Source organism: Girardinichthys multiradiatus, chromosome 22 (genome assembly GCF_021462225.1).
Source record: "Girardinichthys multiradiatus isolate DD_20200921_A chromosome 22, DD_fGirMul_XY1, whole genome shotgun sequence".
Classification (NCBI taxonomy): Eukaryota; Metazoa; Chordata; class Actinopteri; order Cyprinodontiformes; family Goodeidae; genus Girardinichthys; species Girardinichthys multiradiatus.
Window position 1 is genome coordinate 5,821,632 of NC_061814.1, and position 15,553 is coordinate 5,837,184.

At 41.3% G+C, this 15,553-nt stretch overlaps 1 protein-coding gene and 1 long non-coding RNA gene across 23 annotated transcripts in view; both read left to right on the plus strand.

Annotated features, from left to right (window-relative positions):
* The window catches only part of col13a1 (collagen, type XIII, alpha 1), a 394,128-nt gene that overhangs the window by 153,082 nt on the left and 225,493 nt on the right, over window positions 1–15,553 (plus strand). The gene's annotated exons all lie outside the window — the stretch shown is intronic.
* On the plus strand, window positions 411–972 carry LOC124859268. Its single transcript, XR_007036052.1, has 3 exons — window positions 411–526; window positions 689–805; window positions 920–972. It is a non-coding gene; the product is annotated as an uncharacterized LOC124859268 (long non-coding RNA).

Consider the following 15,553-nt stretch of genomic DNA (forward strand, 5'->3'; position numbering starts at 1 on the left):
TGTAAGGAGAAGCAAAAAAAAAATGTCGGAAAATATTTCAGGAAACGAAGAAGGTGGTGAACATTCTGCTTCTATCGAAAGATACAACGCAATCTTCAGTAGTAAGTATTCATCTTTAAGAATTCTTTAAGTGCTTGTGAATGCTCGTTGGATAATATTAATGTTTAACTTATATTCTTTAGAACCCACGAGTGACGAGCTGGATGGTATCGTTTTTACACAGTCTGACTATGGTAATTATTAACTGCAACAACATCTGGTTTAGTCAACTGGTGAATGCTATTTTGTGATTTAAAAAATAAATGAAATAAATTCTACTTACAGATTTAACAAGAGACGTATTCCTGATTGTTGGAGAGGTCAGCGTTTGTAACCGTCTGCCTCCGAAAAAATCAAAGTTGAGACGGAAACTTGTCTTTAAAAAAGACAATCCGATCCCAGCTAAAGATGAAATAGAGGGCGAAGCCATTCATGCGCCACAGTCCCGACCGTGCGCTGGAAAAATTAACAGCTCCGGAAGAGGAGAGTAAGTCAAAAAAAAAATTATATATATATATATATATATATATATATATATATATATATATATATATATATATATATATATATATATATTTCTAAGCATATGTTTTCACAGGTCTATGCGATATTGCAGACTTGTTTTAACCCCTGATAAAATATTTTACAGATATATCGAATGATTTAAACCAGAATCCAAGCCTTGATAACATTAAGCAGAACTGTACCAGTTCAGTGCAGGAAGAGTTGGAACCGCCCGGAACCGTTCAAATACCCCGTGTACGGAGTAAGTTATAGTTATATTCAAATTCTGTTCTATCCAAATCTTCACAGAAACAAGATTTTTTTTTTTTTTTTCAAAAGACCTGCATTGTAAGGTAAACTTTATTTTGTTTCACAGAATATCTTAAATTGAGGAAAAGATGGCGACTCTGTGCTCTGTATACCAGGGCGAGGCTTGTTAGAGGTTTATTGAATGGTAAATTGAATTCTTCTTATACTCATGTACCTACTGAATTAATTCGCATATTTCATTAATTTATTCTTTTCTTTATTTTTCCAGAGGCAACGTTGATGGTGGAGCAGATTTCATCGAGACCTGGACAGCAACAGCGCAGACAGAGAGTTCCCCTATCCTTACGTGACCGTTGTAATAAAGCATCATGTTTAACGCTTCTGGCTGCATGTCAGACATTGTTACTGAAACATTGCGCTGTTATCAAGGTAATTTAAACTGATCCCTGGGTCTTCTTCTTCTTCTTCTGATACTCATGTTAATATGGAAAGCCAGATTACACATGCGCTGAATGAGATAAGGAATGTTGTTGCTCATCTTAATGAAATTCCTGTTAATGCTGATGTAGCAGATAACATCGGGTTAAATGCATCTCCTGCTAACAGTGAAAATGTAATAAATCAAAATCTGTACGGTGACTTTTTTAGCTCATTAGAACAGGCTATTGAAGATTTAAATAGAACACCATCTCCATCCAGCCTTCAGCAAAATGAATCAGCTGGGTCTTCTTCTTCTTCTGATACTTATGTTAATATGGAAAGCCAGATCACACATGTGCTGAATGAGATAAGGAATGTTGTTGCTCATCTTAATGAAATTCCTGTTAATGCTGATGTAGCCTTCAGCAAAATGAATCAGCTGACTTACAAATTCCTTCAACGTCACACGCCGCTGATCATACTGGGCAGCATGGCGGCAATTTCAATCCGGAGGTTGCAGTCAACCCTGATCAGATTGAGGGAGATCCTTCTGCGACTGTTGAACGTGAACGTTTTCATAACATTGAAATAAGGAGACCTTTTACCATCCCGCCTCCCTGCCCTGGGAATGTCCCTGATCTCGCTGCAATCTATATAAACATCATGCATATTCTCACTGAATTAGCCAATACTGCAAGATCTTTAGCCAAACGTAACGATGTTGTGCAGCTAGAATTAGTCGGGGAAAATCTGAACTGTAACGTCACGTTTACCATTAACGATGATGGGAATATGATTCTGCCTGCTTTTGAGGATTTTCTGGATGAGTTAGTACAGTCCAACGCTGAAATGCCTGCAGATAATAATCTGGAATTTGTTCTACAGCTAGTTAATGACCCTGCAGGAGGGTCAAAACGTAAGGTTAAAGGAACGTTAGACTGTGAACTGATTAATAAGAAAAAGCGTCACCTGTATATTGTAGATAATACCGGTAATCAGTTATGCTTTGCCATAAGTCTTGCACATGTCTCTGTCTCTAACCTTACTGATAATCAGGCTTCAGAGCTGGGGAGGGAGTGGCAACACAGGGCTGGTTTAGATGATCAGACAGCAGTAACTTTCAGCGACATTGGTAAATTTGAAAACATTCTAAAGAGAAAAATTGTAGTGTTTCACAGAACCGTTACAGGCTCTGCAGCTCTGTGTAAATTTGAGACCAGTTTCCCTGATCGATCAAACCCTCTCTTTCTGCTGTTATTTCAAGGTCACTACTATGGGATAAAAAATCTCAAGGGTTTTATAGGATCGAGATACATCTGTGCATGTTGTTACGGGAGCTATGAAAAGCCAGACACTCGTATAAAAAGACACTCGTATACAAAGGAATGTCCCATTATTCAGAGCATTGTACCAGGCTACTCCGCAGAAGCGCAAAGATATTCTCGCACACTGCTCTCCCGACTTTCTTCACGCTCTGTGCGAGATTGCTCTGAATATTTTAAAAGGTAACATTAAACTATCGCCCTCTCAACACCGGAGATTGAAGAAGCAAAGAAAAATCATCAGATTGTTGGGTGATAAAAAAACCGGAATAAAAACTAAACAGCTGGCTCTCAAAAGGCAACGAGGTGGTTTTATTCTCCCCATCTTAACGGCTCTTGCTCTCTTGATCGGTGATCTAGTGGGTGGTATAATCAGGAGATAATGTCTCTCAGAACATCGCAGAAGATGCTTCTCATTTCCCCTCATCAATTCAAGCGTCTGACCCAGTCAGACACGTCCATCAGACAGACGGCGGAGGAGAATTTGGATGCTGAAATGAGAGCGATAATAAACGAGCCCGGTTTGACTTATGAAAAAATCAAGAAATACGATGCGCTTTTGCAGAGGTATCTGACTCTACTCAAGCAAGGTGTGAAAGAACAACAGCGGGTGAGTTTGACACTGCAGCGTGACACAGAGGTTCCGGAGCATGAGCAGTCCCAAGAAAAACAAGGCCCAGGGCAGTACGAGGCCCCTAAGGATCAGGTTGTTACGGATATACTGAAAAGCCTACCGAAGCATAACCGTAAAAATGCCGAGTACATTTTGATGAAATTATCCGAAAGAAGTGAGTTGGACTTCGCGAGGTGAATTTGTATATAAAGGGAATGTTGTAAAGGGGTCCCACATGATTGACTTGTTGAAAAATCTCATCCTTCCATTTAAAAAATCTGGAGCATGGCTACCCCAAGGGTGGTCAGACTTTCTACATACCTTGTCAGAGGTAAACATCCCCATATCTTCAGTCATTAACCCTTATGCTCGTGATGAATATAGACGGTTCAAAACTGGGGGTACATCTATTGAAAATGGGGGTACATCACCCAGCGTTAAGCAGAGAAGAACAAGAAGAAGAAGGCAGATAACTCATCCTCCCCATTGGTCGCGATCCGAGCTGGAATATCCAAAAAATGCTGATGGGAAGTCAAAAAAGTCTCTTCGTAAGACGACATTACCACCCCGATGGATTACATTTTCACCATAAACCGTTATAAGAAAATGAAACATGTAGCCTATTTCTTTTATTCAATAAAATATTTATTGATTATATTTTCAAGTCTAGCTTCGTTCTCTACTTCACACACTACATATGATGTCATTACACAAATATTAAATCATAAGAAAAAACAAACAATGGAAAAAAAAAAAGACAATTTAAATTCCATAACAATCCAGAAACATCTCCAAAGAGCATGTTCCGTGAGTATAAAATGTACAACTTTGATTAATGACACATTTCTGATATTTTTTCACAAAGTTAGATACCATTAAATCATTCTTAATCACATCTCCGGTGTATTTTGCTGCAGTTTTAATCTGCAAGCTCTATGACATAGATAAAAAATGCAATGGTGACCGCACACAGTGGACAGAGTGTTTTGAAGCTGATTATTATGATACAATATTTTTGAGGATGTGTCTTCTAAAAATGTTACAATGCTTGACAGGTAGAACTCGAAATCCGGAGAGAATCCATAAGAGTCAAAAAGACTGGATTGACCATTCTCATCCAAAGTCAGAGCTAACCAGTGTTCTCCAGGCATGTGTGAAGGATGTGTGTTCACAATAAAGTAGGCGGTCCCTGGGAATCTGTCAGCTAGCAGCGGCAGCTGGTCGCATGGCCACACACCACAAAACAAATCTCCCAGCAGATGCTGCAGCAGGTTCTCAATTTCATGATTATTCATGTCTGATTAGATTAATAATAATCCACCAGCACACGCCTCTTTGAATCAATCTCTAAAATAGAGTCATAACAAGCGTAGATGATCAGCGTGGTGGTATGAGGCAACGGGTTTCTGAAACGCATTACCAATCTTAAATTCCCACTGGAAACTGGAGATAGAGCATCTGTGTCCTCACCCGGGTTAAGATTGAATGTGAATAGAGAGTATCCTTGATTAAATTCCTGACGTGTTATACTCAGCGGAAGATTTTTTAGATGCCATCCTTCCACAAAGCTAAATATTCCATATCAAAATGATTAAAGTCAAACGGATTGAGATTGCGTGTTCCTGTAAAAGCGTCATGATCCAGTAATGCAATCACCACATACTTGGGAAAGATACCTAAGAAAAGATTATCTTGGTTGCATACCCTTGAATTTTCAGGGATGGAATATGTTTTTACATTCACACGTGAAAGTGGATAGAGAGCATTTGCTTTCATTAAAGCTGTAGTGTGACCCAGTTGTACAGCTGGAGAGACGGTAACTTTTTTGATGAAAAGAGATGCTCCTAATATCCTGAGTTTGAAAGTAGAGTCTCTTGCGGCCATGAGACAAAAGGCATCGTTGGCTCTTGTAAGTTTAATTTTGAGGTCAACAGAGTGTAAAAGAAGTCTCTCACAGAAAAATATGTCTGCATGCTTAGGAGATGTACCTCCCTGGAATTTTCCGTAAAGCCTGCTCTGCTGTTAAGACCTTGATTAGGGCCGTTAGTTGTAACAATAGAGTTCAGAGCCCCTGCAGTGTCTTTATAAAAAAGACCAGAGCTAAACTGGCTTTTTAAAGAATCCTCAGAAAAGTTTAACAATGTCTCAATCATGGCTCTATATGGATGTGTGGCGCTGGATTGTGAAATCAATCGATCTCCGAGAGTGACGTCACACTGACTGAAGATGGATTTGATGGGTTGTAATATACATTTTTCATGATCCTTCTTTCAGACATCCCAGTTTTATGCTCACTCTGACAACTACTTGTTAAATAATGAAAAAAAACAAACACCTGAGGGTATATTTATACTTCTTTTTTTATTTTGTACCCGTATTTAATAGAGAAACAGAAAAACAAAACACATTCAGATAATAAAGATCAATTCAAACATTGCAATCTTTAAAAAAACAAAACTGTTATATATGTATACCAGTACAAAACCGAGAGAGAATACAGAAAAGACAAAACAAGTCATCAATCATCTGAGATCGGATTGTAGCACTGAAACAGAGTTAAGCTGCTTGAGACAGTCATTACCGCTCATCTTATCGTACATATCAGTGATTGCACTATGGAAGCCTTGTACCGATTTCAGTTCATATAAAACCGTCTCTGCAATTGTTTTCACTCTGAAGTAATCTGCTTGTATACGTCGAAGTGTCAGAAGTTTCCGAATAGCAGGAAGGAGCTTGGGGTTTACGAGTCATCGCACGATGCGTTGAAAGTTGACTTGGTAATACTCCTCCTCCAATATCTCCAGGCACTGATGCTGTCGTTGGCTCGGGTGGTTCGTTATGCACCCGTAACAGGTTTCTTTGACATAGTTCAAACAGGTTATGTTGAATAAATGAAGTATTGCTGTTTTCACCGTATTGATGAGAGCGCTTGAGATCCAGCCGTCAATTTCATCACCCTGATTACTCTCCTCCTCCTCTGGGGAAGGCTGAGGGGCAGGTATCGGGTCTGGAGTTTTTGGGGAGGGTGAGTAGCTGATGGTTGCCTCGTCCTCCACGATCACCCTCTTGTCTTCAGGTTGGATATCTGTGTGTACGCATAGTGGTGAATAGAGGTCGGGTGAAGGCGGATGATACGATCTGAGGTTGTATCCTGTCGGTGTCCCTGGACTGAATAGGGACTCAAAGAGCTGCGATGATGAGGTGGCTGGTGAGTAGAGGTCTGGAGAAGGTGGATGATATGGCCCGGTGTTGAAGCTTTCATCATCATGATCAGGAGAGAAGACGGTCTCTTCTTGCTGGTTGTAGAGGTCCCAGTATGGTGTTTTCCCGTACGCTCCATACATTCTCAAGGTATGCCGCCCGCCGTTATGAAGAAGAAGAGTCTGTGAGCTCGCAGTTAGACCCTGATATATAGCGCAGGAAGGTGGGTTGGTCCTCAAGAAGGGGAGTGGGTTCTCAAAAGAGGGTGGGTCCTCAAAAGAGGGTGGGCTTTAGATCCACAACAGGGAATGTCAGGATTCTTTTCACTGACATAACATCAATCCAGCAGCGTAAGTTTTCGAAAAGGTTGGAAAGACGCTGTCCAATTTCATTCATCTTCTCAACCCAAGCATCATACGGTAGAGCCAGCACAGTCTTGAATACACCGCAGTTCTGATTGAATGCCTCCAACACAAACAGATCTGAGGGGGTCGTCTGGTTATTCTTGCGTTTGCTTGCCTGAAAAGACCAGCGGCCGTTTGCTGTGGTTTTTGACCCCCACACTGCACTAAAGAGAGGTTCTCTCTCAGCTATTTCAACATCGGAAGGACACATTCTCATCCTTTTCGCTGGTTGAGGAGAGCTTTCATCTTCATCCTCCCTTTCGTACACTGAGACTGGTTCAGGGTTATCATTAAGGTGTGGGATTGCCAACCGTAACACAGCCCAGTCGTTGTGGGTGAGAGTAGACAGAGCCAATGATCCATTAAATACCTTGTCTTGATCCCATTGATACAGGCAGAGCTCTCCTATTTCATACATGAAAATATACCCCCAGCTACCGCTCAGTCCATATGGTTCCAAAGACCACTCTTCCTGCAGAGTGTCGAACGGAGGTCTTTGTACCTTGCATAGGTAATATGTTGATTTCTTCGGGGCATCCATTTCACAGCGGGTATGCCTGTAGACGGTTACTGAGGTTTCACACAGAAGAGACGTACGTCTTAGCTGACCTGAGGCCTGTTTTTCATCCATTGTTGTTGGTGAAGTTGAATCATCATCTGCAGAGTATGTTACGATAGGAATTCCGATAGGTATCTCAGACTAGGAAATAGATGATGTAGATGGTTGTTCATCATCTTGGCACACCTTGCTTTTCTCCCCGGTTTGATGAAAAACTCTCTTAACTCTAACCATTGTTCAACAAGCGTTCTTTTCCAGCGAATGCTGCAGGTAAATTGTTGCGTTTTCCGCTAGTATTTAAAACAAACAATGAAGAACGCCCCTCTGTTTTTTTAATTCGTTGATTTTAGATTCGCCCCCTAATGACGAAATCCTATCAGCGCGCATAGTTACGCCCCTTGGCCACACCCCCCCAAGACACCTCAGCAACAGCACAGACGTGTTAATTCAATAAATAGGTAATGGGAATTGTCAGACAATGCTCCAGACTTATAGCCAGGAAAATAGCACTTTCGTCTTAATTACTTTTTGACTACAGTTGGTGTGAAGACTGTCTGAGACAATGCGCAAGAAACAGCTGCGGATGTCTGAGGTCTGGTCACCTATTCATTAAACAATGGATGTGTATTGACTGAGACAATGCGCAAGAAACAGCTGCGGATGTCTGAGGTCTGGTCACCTATTCATTAAACAGTGGATGCATATTGACTGAGACAATACACAAGAAACAGCTGTGATGCCTTAATTCAATAAACAGTGACTGAGGATTTTATAACCTTTATTTTTTATTTTTTCAATTCATTTATTTCTCTGTTTTTAGATCATCTCTACAAGTTACTGGTGCAGATTAGATTACTCAAACATTTGAGCAGAGGAAGAAAGGTTCTGTATCTACTTTTTGTCTCCTTGTTTTTTAGATGTAAAAACATCCATCTAAATAACCCCTGTGTTAAAACAAAATTAATTTACAATTCTGTCAGGTTCTCTCTTTTTATCAGAATTTTGTGTGATGTGCCTGCATCAACCTGAGTGACCTTTTAAAGTGGATAAACTACATGTTTTGTTTTTAGATGTAAAAAACATCTAAAAACATACAATTAGAAAGATTCGCTTCCTTGTAATGACAACATCCTGCTAATGACAACATCCGGTTAATGACAAAATCCGGCTAATGACGATATCTGGTTACGTCACACGAAGGCCCACCACCGGAAGTCCCGCCCTAGGATGTCCCAGCCACCGGAAGTTCCGCCCACCTGTCAAGATTTTCACACCTCGTTTGATTGAAGGATGTACATTTAGTCTCTCACACTATCCCAATTTTCAATATAACATTTGAACCAGGGAGAACAGATATGTATTTCAAAACATGGCATGATAAAGGTCTAAGTAAAATTGCAGATTTATTTGATAAAGGCACTATGATGAGTTTTGATGACTCAAAACGCAAATTTGATATTCCCACTAAGCATTTTTTTAAGTTTCTTCAAATTAGAAGCTTAATGTTTGCTACACAAAAATATCTTACCTTACCCACTCTCACTTCATTAGAGGACCTAGCAATAAACCACCATATGAAGAAGGGTCTAATATCCCGTTTTTACAATACCATCAAAGACAGTTCCCAAATCTCCTCAGATAACAATAGACTGGTATGGTGTGAAGATTTAAAAAGTAATTTATTCGTGGATGAATGGCAGATGGCCTGTTTGAAAGCTCAGACACAATCTATTAACATTAACTTAAATTAATCCAATATAAATGGCTAATGAGAACATATTTTACCCCAACATTATTAAACAAATTTGACTCTAATATTCCAGATATATGCCCTAAAAGTGGGGCCAAAGGCACTCTGATCCATTGCTTATGGGAATGCCCTGAGATTCAGAAATTTTGGAAGGAGGTTTTGGATAAAGTTTCACATATCACAGGTGTTAAACTGGATTGTTGTCCTAAACTATGTATTTTAGAAATTGTTTCCACTGAAAATCAATTATGCAATGTTGACAAAAAAAAACATAATCTACTGTGTGCTACAGGCAAAATATAGTATAGCCAGGTCCTGGAAATCTATTGCTTGGCCTCAGCTGAAAACCTGGCTATCTACGCTATCTAGTTCTCTTGCCCTAGAGGAACTTACCTTTATGATTAAGGGTAAATACTCTGTGGAAAAAGATGTGGAAAAATTTCTTACTATTTTTGGAATGTGGAAGTGTTTGTAATGATGAATAAGTGAGCGAACATAATCGGGCTAATTTTGTTCTTTTTGTTACATGGGCGAAGTTTCCGTTATGCCTATGCTAAATAAAAATAATTCAAGTGTATTTAGCTGTATGAAAAGTGTTAGAAATTGAATCACTGATCATGGCTGGAGAACTGTGAACAAGTTGTTTGATGCCTCTAATGTACGATGCTCGGAACTTTTGGATTAAATTCCAGTATGCGGCCCTGATACAACAAACTTAAAATATACTGTCTCAATGTACTTTACATGTTTGTCACCTTGAAGTTTTCAGCTCTTAATGCCTTTCTTCTTTTTGTCGTCTTTTGTTGCTGTTATTACTTACTGTTATGTGTTCATGTGTGATACATGTCTTGTACCATGTTTAAAAAAAAAAGCAATAAACTGATTTTTGAAAAAAAAAAGTCAATTTTGAATGACTGCTGAGATGCCCTTAAAATAGGTTTGAGCATCATGGTGGCTCCTCAGTTCAGGGGCCCTGGCAGCCAGGCCCTATTTACAAAACTGAAGTGCACGTTGAGTACGCGCACGCACGCACAACAGTTTGTCCAGCTCATAACAGTGCAGGTGCAGGGCCAACTCAGCTGTGCTCACCGAGCGAAAACTGTTGAGCAGCATAGGCACAGAGATAAATTCACACAGTACTACACTATTACCTTAAGCTCAACGATATTATTGTGTCTGATTTATAAATGAAATTATAAAAATGTATATCTTATATCTGATTTATAAAAAAACAGCATGAACTTGTGGGGCCATGCCCCACGGGCCCCTAATGCAAAAACACCAGAGTGAATAATTATTATAGAATGAAGGAATTATGAGCTGAGGAGGCCAGCGTTTCATTGCTTTAGTGAGAGACATTAGCACATCATAAATAGGTTGCGCATATATCGAATGATAATGCCTTCTATTCATAAATTCATATTCACTTGCAGCTGGTGCCCTTATAGCAATATGAGTGCAGTCCATAGCTCTGATTACCCTCAGAAATTGGCTCCTCGCTGCAAATGAGAGCCACAGTTTAGGAGAACTGTTTATAAATGAGCAACATACAGATGAGTCCGACCCATATGGCTGGCATGGCCCGGCTCAGGGATGACTGTTAAATACCCGACCTGTCAGTCAGCTCCCTTTTAAAAGCTCCAGTAAAAGACCACAGCATAGTGAGAACATGAACTGGCACCGGCAAGGCGCGGTTCCTCCTAGTTTCCCTCTGTAACACTTAGGCCAGCTACATGCAGAACTCCAAAATAATTGCCCTGTGCAATTTAAACTGGTCAATAAGCCATGCATCATCTTCTACCAGCAGATCAATATGATCTCACTACCTCTGACGTCTTCCGTCCTCCAGCTGTGCCAAAGCTCCCACAGTTCAACAGTTATGCGCAACATTACGCAGCTATTTATGGACATGTGTGATTGTCTACACCTTGTCCAACAAAGAAATCATCAAACCTGATTTGTTTGGAATCAATCTGCTGATCCAACAATGTTTTCTTTTTCATTGAGAATGAAAGTGTCCCTTAGATGATTCACATGCATTTTACGCTCCTCGGCATGCAGACCGATGAGCATTTCTATTTACAGGTGACCAAAACAGAAAAGGTTTCACAGTTTACATCAGATTGAGGTTGCTTCCAGCTTTTTCTGAGGTGTGCTATGTTATTGTATGAGGCTGAATGTAATTCAGTTTCATCGCTCTGGTTTAAACTATAAAAGCTCAAACTCATGAAAAAAGCATCGGGTTTGACGCTCCATGAATAAAATAAAACTGAATGGAGTCATTTTAGTGGATTTATGTGATGTTTATTATTATCAATTCAAACGTTTGCGTGGCTTCCGCACACTTTCACGCAATGTTCATTTTAGTACATGCCAAATTCTGCTTCAAACATTGCGCCGCAAGATTTCTATGCATAAATAAAAAATTTTGGGCAGAGACAGATTAACAGTTTGAACGTTTTCATTCTATGAAGTTTTGTTTTTGTGAAACTCGGATATCTTAGTGGTAGCAGGCTATCTGCAGCACACGTTTGTGTTCTTTGTATATTTTTAAAGTTAAGACAAACTTTATTTAAAGGGTGATTTTTAAACAGAACATTGATCATAACGCGCCGTCCGCACTTATGCATTTTGACCCTTATATTAACCGAGGTATTTTAAAGGTATGTGTTTGTTTCTGGTGCTAAATTATCCGCTTCTTTGTTAGCTAACCGGTAAGATCACGTGCTTGCTACTAAAGAGTATTCAACAGAAAGGTGGTTGGTTTTCAAGCTAGTGAATAATAGTCCCTGAACATCATTTACTAGATTTGATAACTAAGTAAATGCCATTAAGCCCATTTCTCCAGAAAGATTTGGCTCGTTTACAAAATATCCCCTTAATAATATTTCTTCAAATATTATTTGAATAAATGAAGGCAGCTAATTAGACAACGTTGAGAATTAGTCATCCAGAAGGTTGGTTTTATTCAGCAGATCATTCTTTAAAATATTATTTCATTAAAATAATATTTTATCTGATCTTGCATTGTGAAGGGTTGTCTAAATGTTGCTGATTATTTCCTAAGTTGGTTCCAAGACTAACTTAACTTCATCTCCAGATTCTTCAAGATAATCCTTGGTTCTCAAACATAAACATTGCATGGTAATGTTGCATCACTCTTTTGGTCATAATTTCCAATCATCTTTAATCAACTTGTTTATATTGTACATAGCCCATTAATCTTCCCTATTCTTTAATTCTGCTTGGTAGTTTAGTTGGATTGTTTTAGCATAGTAAAGAGTTTGTTGATTGAAATATGTTTGACTTTGAGTTGACTTATTTTTGTTAATACATTCTTGTATTTTAAGAAATTGTGTAAATTCATTCCGTCTGTGTGCAGAGTTTATGCTGTTCAATAATGTCAGAGCTCGTCTCACACCTTTCTATTTTGTCCTAATATCATCGCCTTACTGGGCTGGTATTCACAGGACAACCCTTAACAGACCGAAATATTATTTGATAAAATATTAAAATATTAATATTAAATATTAAATAATATTCTCAGATTCATAATCACAACAACGTCAAAGTAATTTTGTTCTGTTCAGTTAGGGTGATTTAGAATCAACAGTAATTAAGGTATCAACTTGTTGCATGCAATACTGATTGAAGTGTTTTATGCTGAGCTGTTTGATTTGCTGTGCAAGGTGCGCTGAATCATGTGTGTTCATGTTTTGTCTGGCAGCTGCCAAGGAGTTAGAAGTTGGATTTTAAAGTTTTCCATTCAAAGCAACTGTGGTCTGGGCCTCGCCTGACCACTCCTTTGTTCCAGTTTATTACTGAAGTTTTTCCACTGAGTTCCCGCCTCAGAGTTTTATGACTCTTTGTTCGAGATTTGGGGCAATCAGCTGCTAGTGGCTAAAGGGGCGCGGCCCCACCAGCTGATCACTGCAATCGAGACATCAGCACAACAGGAGGACTTCTTTCCATTTAACCCAAATTACACATTTTGTCCATAAAACTACTGGTTTGATCTTCATAGACACTAAATGCGCATATATGTTATTCTTTTATTATTATTGTTTTGTAGTCATTTTTATCCCCTTTGTGTATGTTAGGGTTTTTATGACTTTTTGTATTGTTTATCACTCATCTAAGTGCTTTTCCCTCCTTACATGTTACAGGAAGGGAGATGGTCACAAGAATGAGTTATGCTTTTATTATTTTATTATTTTACTAGCAGCATCTGGGGGCTATACACCAGGTGCCCACTTCCCACTTCCTCAAGACAAATGAACCCTAACCTTTCTGACCCCCCACACACACACACACCCCCACCCTGAATGTTTGTCGAACTGTGTGTGACCAAGCATGTATAAATAAAGAGAGAGGGGTGCCAACACTTTGTAGTTTTGCACTGCAGAGTGTGACCTACCCTTGCCGCAAGTATAACTGACTGTGTCGTTTCCTTACCTCTGAGTTGACTCAATAATACCTATCAGTGTATCAGTGTAGAATAGTGCTTGTTAGTTAGGTGAAGGTTTTTGGACCAGAATAATGGTACATCAGAATTATATGGCTTCAATAAATCTTCATATATATAATTAAGAGAAGCGTTTGTGTTTATTTCGTGCAAGAGTGATTTATCTGTCAAAACAAGCTCGAAGTTCCCCCACCTTCGTTGAAGCAGTTGAATAAACAATAACATTTTGTGGTTCTCTCCCGGAGGTGGGAGTTGAATACATCCCTGGCCGAGGGCTCCGCCAGGTGTTCCCAGCAGACCCTCACTATACGCTTGGGCCTGCCAAGTCTGTCTGGGTTTCTCCTCCTCCAGCGGATCCAACTCACCACCAGGTGGTGATCAGTGGACAGCTCAGCCCCTCTCTTCACCCGAGTGTCCAAAACATATGGCCGAAGGTCTGATGATACGACAACAAAGTCGATCATTGACCTCCTGCCTATGGTGTTCTGGTGCCAAGTGCACTGATGGACACCATTATGTTTGAACATGGTGTTCATTATGGGCAATCTGTGACTAGCACAGAAGTCCAATAACAAAACATCAGATTCAGATCGGGGAGGCCATTTCTCCTGATCACGCCTCTCCAGGTGTCACTGTCATTTCCCACGTGGGCGTTGAAGTCCCCCAGGAGAATAATGGAGTCCCTGGGAGGGGCACTATCCAGCACCCCCGACAGGGACGCCAAGAAGGCCGGGTACTCCGCACTACTGCTCGGTCCATAGGCCGAAACGACAGTCAGGGACCTATCCCCAACCCGAAGGTGCAGCGATGCGACCCTCTGATCTACAGGGGTAAACCACAACACGAGACGGCTGAGCTGAGGGGGCAACAAGCAAACCCACACCAGCCCGCCGCCTCTCCCCGTGGGCCACTCCAGAGTAGAAAAGAGTCCAACCCCTCTCAAAGAGATGGGTTCCAGAGCCCACACTGTGTGTGGAGGTGAGCCCGACTATTTCTAGTCGATATCTCTCGACTTCCCGCACAAGCTCAGGCTCCTTCCCCCCCAGCGAGGTGACATTCCACATCCCTAGAGCCAGCCTAAGCATCCGGAGATCAGACCGCTGAGGTCTCCACCTTCGTCCACCACCCAATCCTCTTTGCACCGGTCCCTCATGGTTCCCCCTGCAGGTGGTGGGCCCACTGGGGGAAGGCATTGTGTCTCTCGTTCGGGCTTGGCCCGGCCGTTCCCACGAGGAGCAACCCGGCCACCAGGCGTTCTCCAGCGAGTCCCGACCCCAGGCCTGGCTCCTGGGGTCCTCATGAAGGATTCTTGAAGGATTCTTGATGTATTCAACTCCCACCTCCGGGAGAGCTTTGACCAGATTCTGGGCGATGTTGGAGATATATAGTCCGAGTAGACCATGTTCTCCGCATCTATTGTCGATGCTGCTCCCCGTAGCTGCAGCCGTAAGGTCTGCGGTGCCTGTCGCAGCGGCAATCCTAGAACCCGGTGCTGGACACCGGCAGTAAGGGATGCTGTCAAGCTGAAGAATGAGTCCTATCGGCTGTGGTTTGCTTGTGGGACTCCTGAGGCGGCTGACGGGTACCGTGAGGCCAAACGTGCTGCTGTGGCAGCGCTGTGGCAGCGGCAATACCTCGGGCCCGGGAGGAGTTCGGTGAGGCCATGGAGAAGGACTACCGGTTGGCCTCGAAGCGATTCTGGCAAACATTCCGGCGCCTCAGGAGGGGGAAGCAGTGCTTCGCCAACAGTGTTTATAGTGGGGGTGGGAGGCTGCTGACCTCGACTGAGGACATTATCGGGCGGTGGAAGGAGTACTTCGAGGATCTCCTCAATCCTGCCATCGCGCATTCCTTGGTGGAAACAGAGGCTGGACACTCGGGGTTTTGCCTTCAGAACTGCCTTAATCCTTCGTGGCACAGATTGAACAAGTTACTGGAAACATTCCTCAGAGAATTTGGTCCATATTGACATGATAGCATCACACAGATGCTGCAGATTTGTCAGC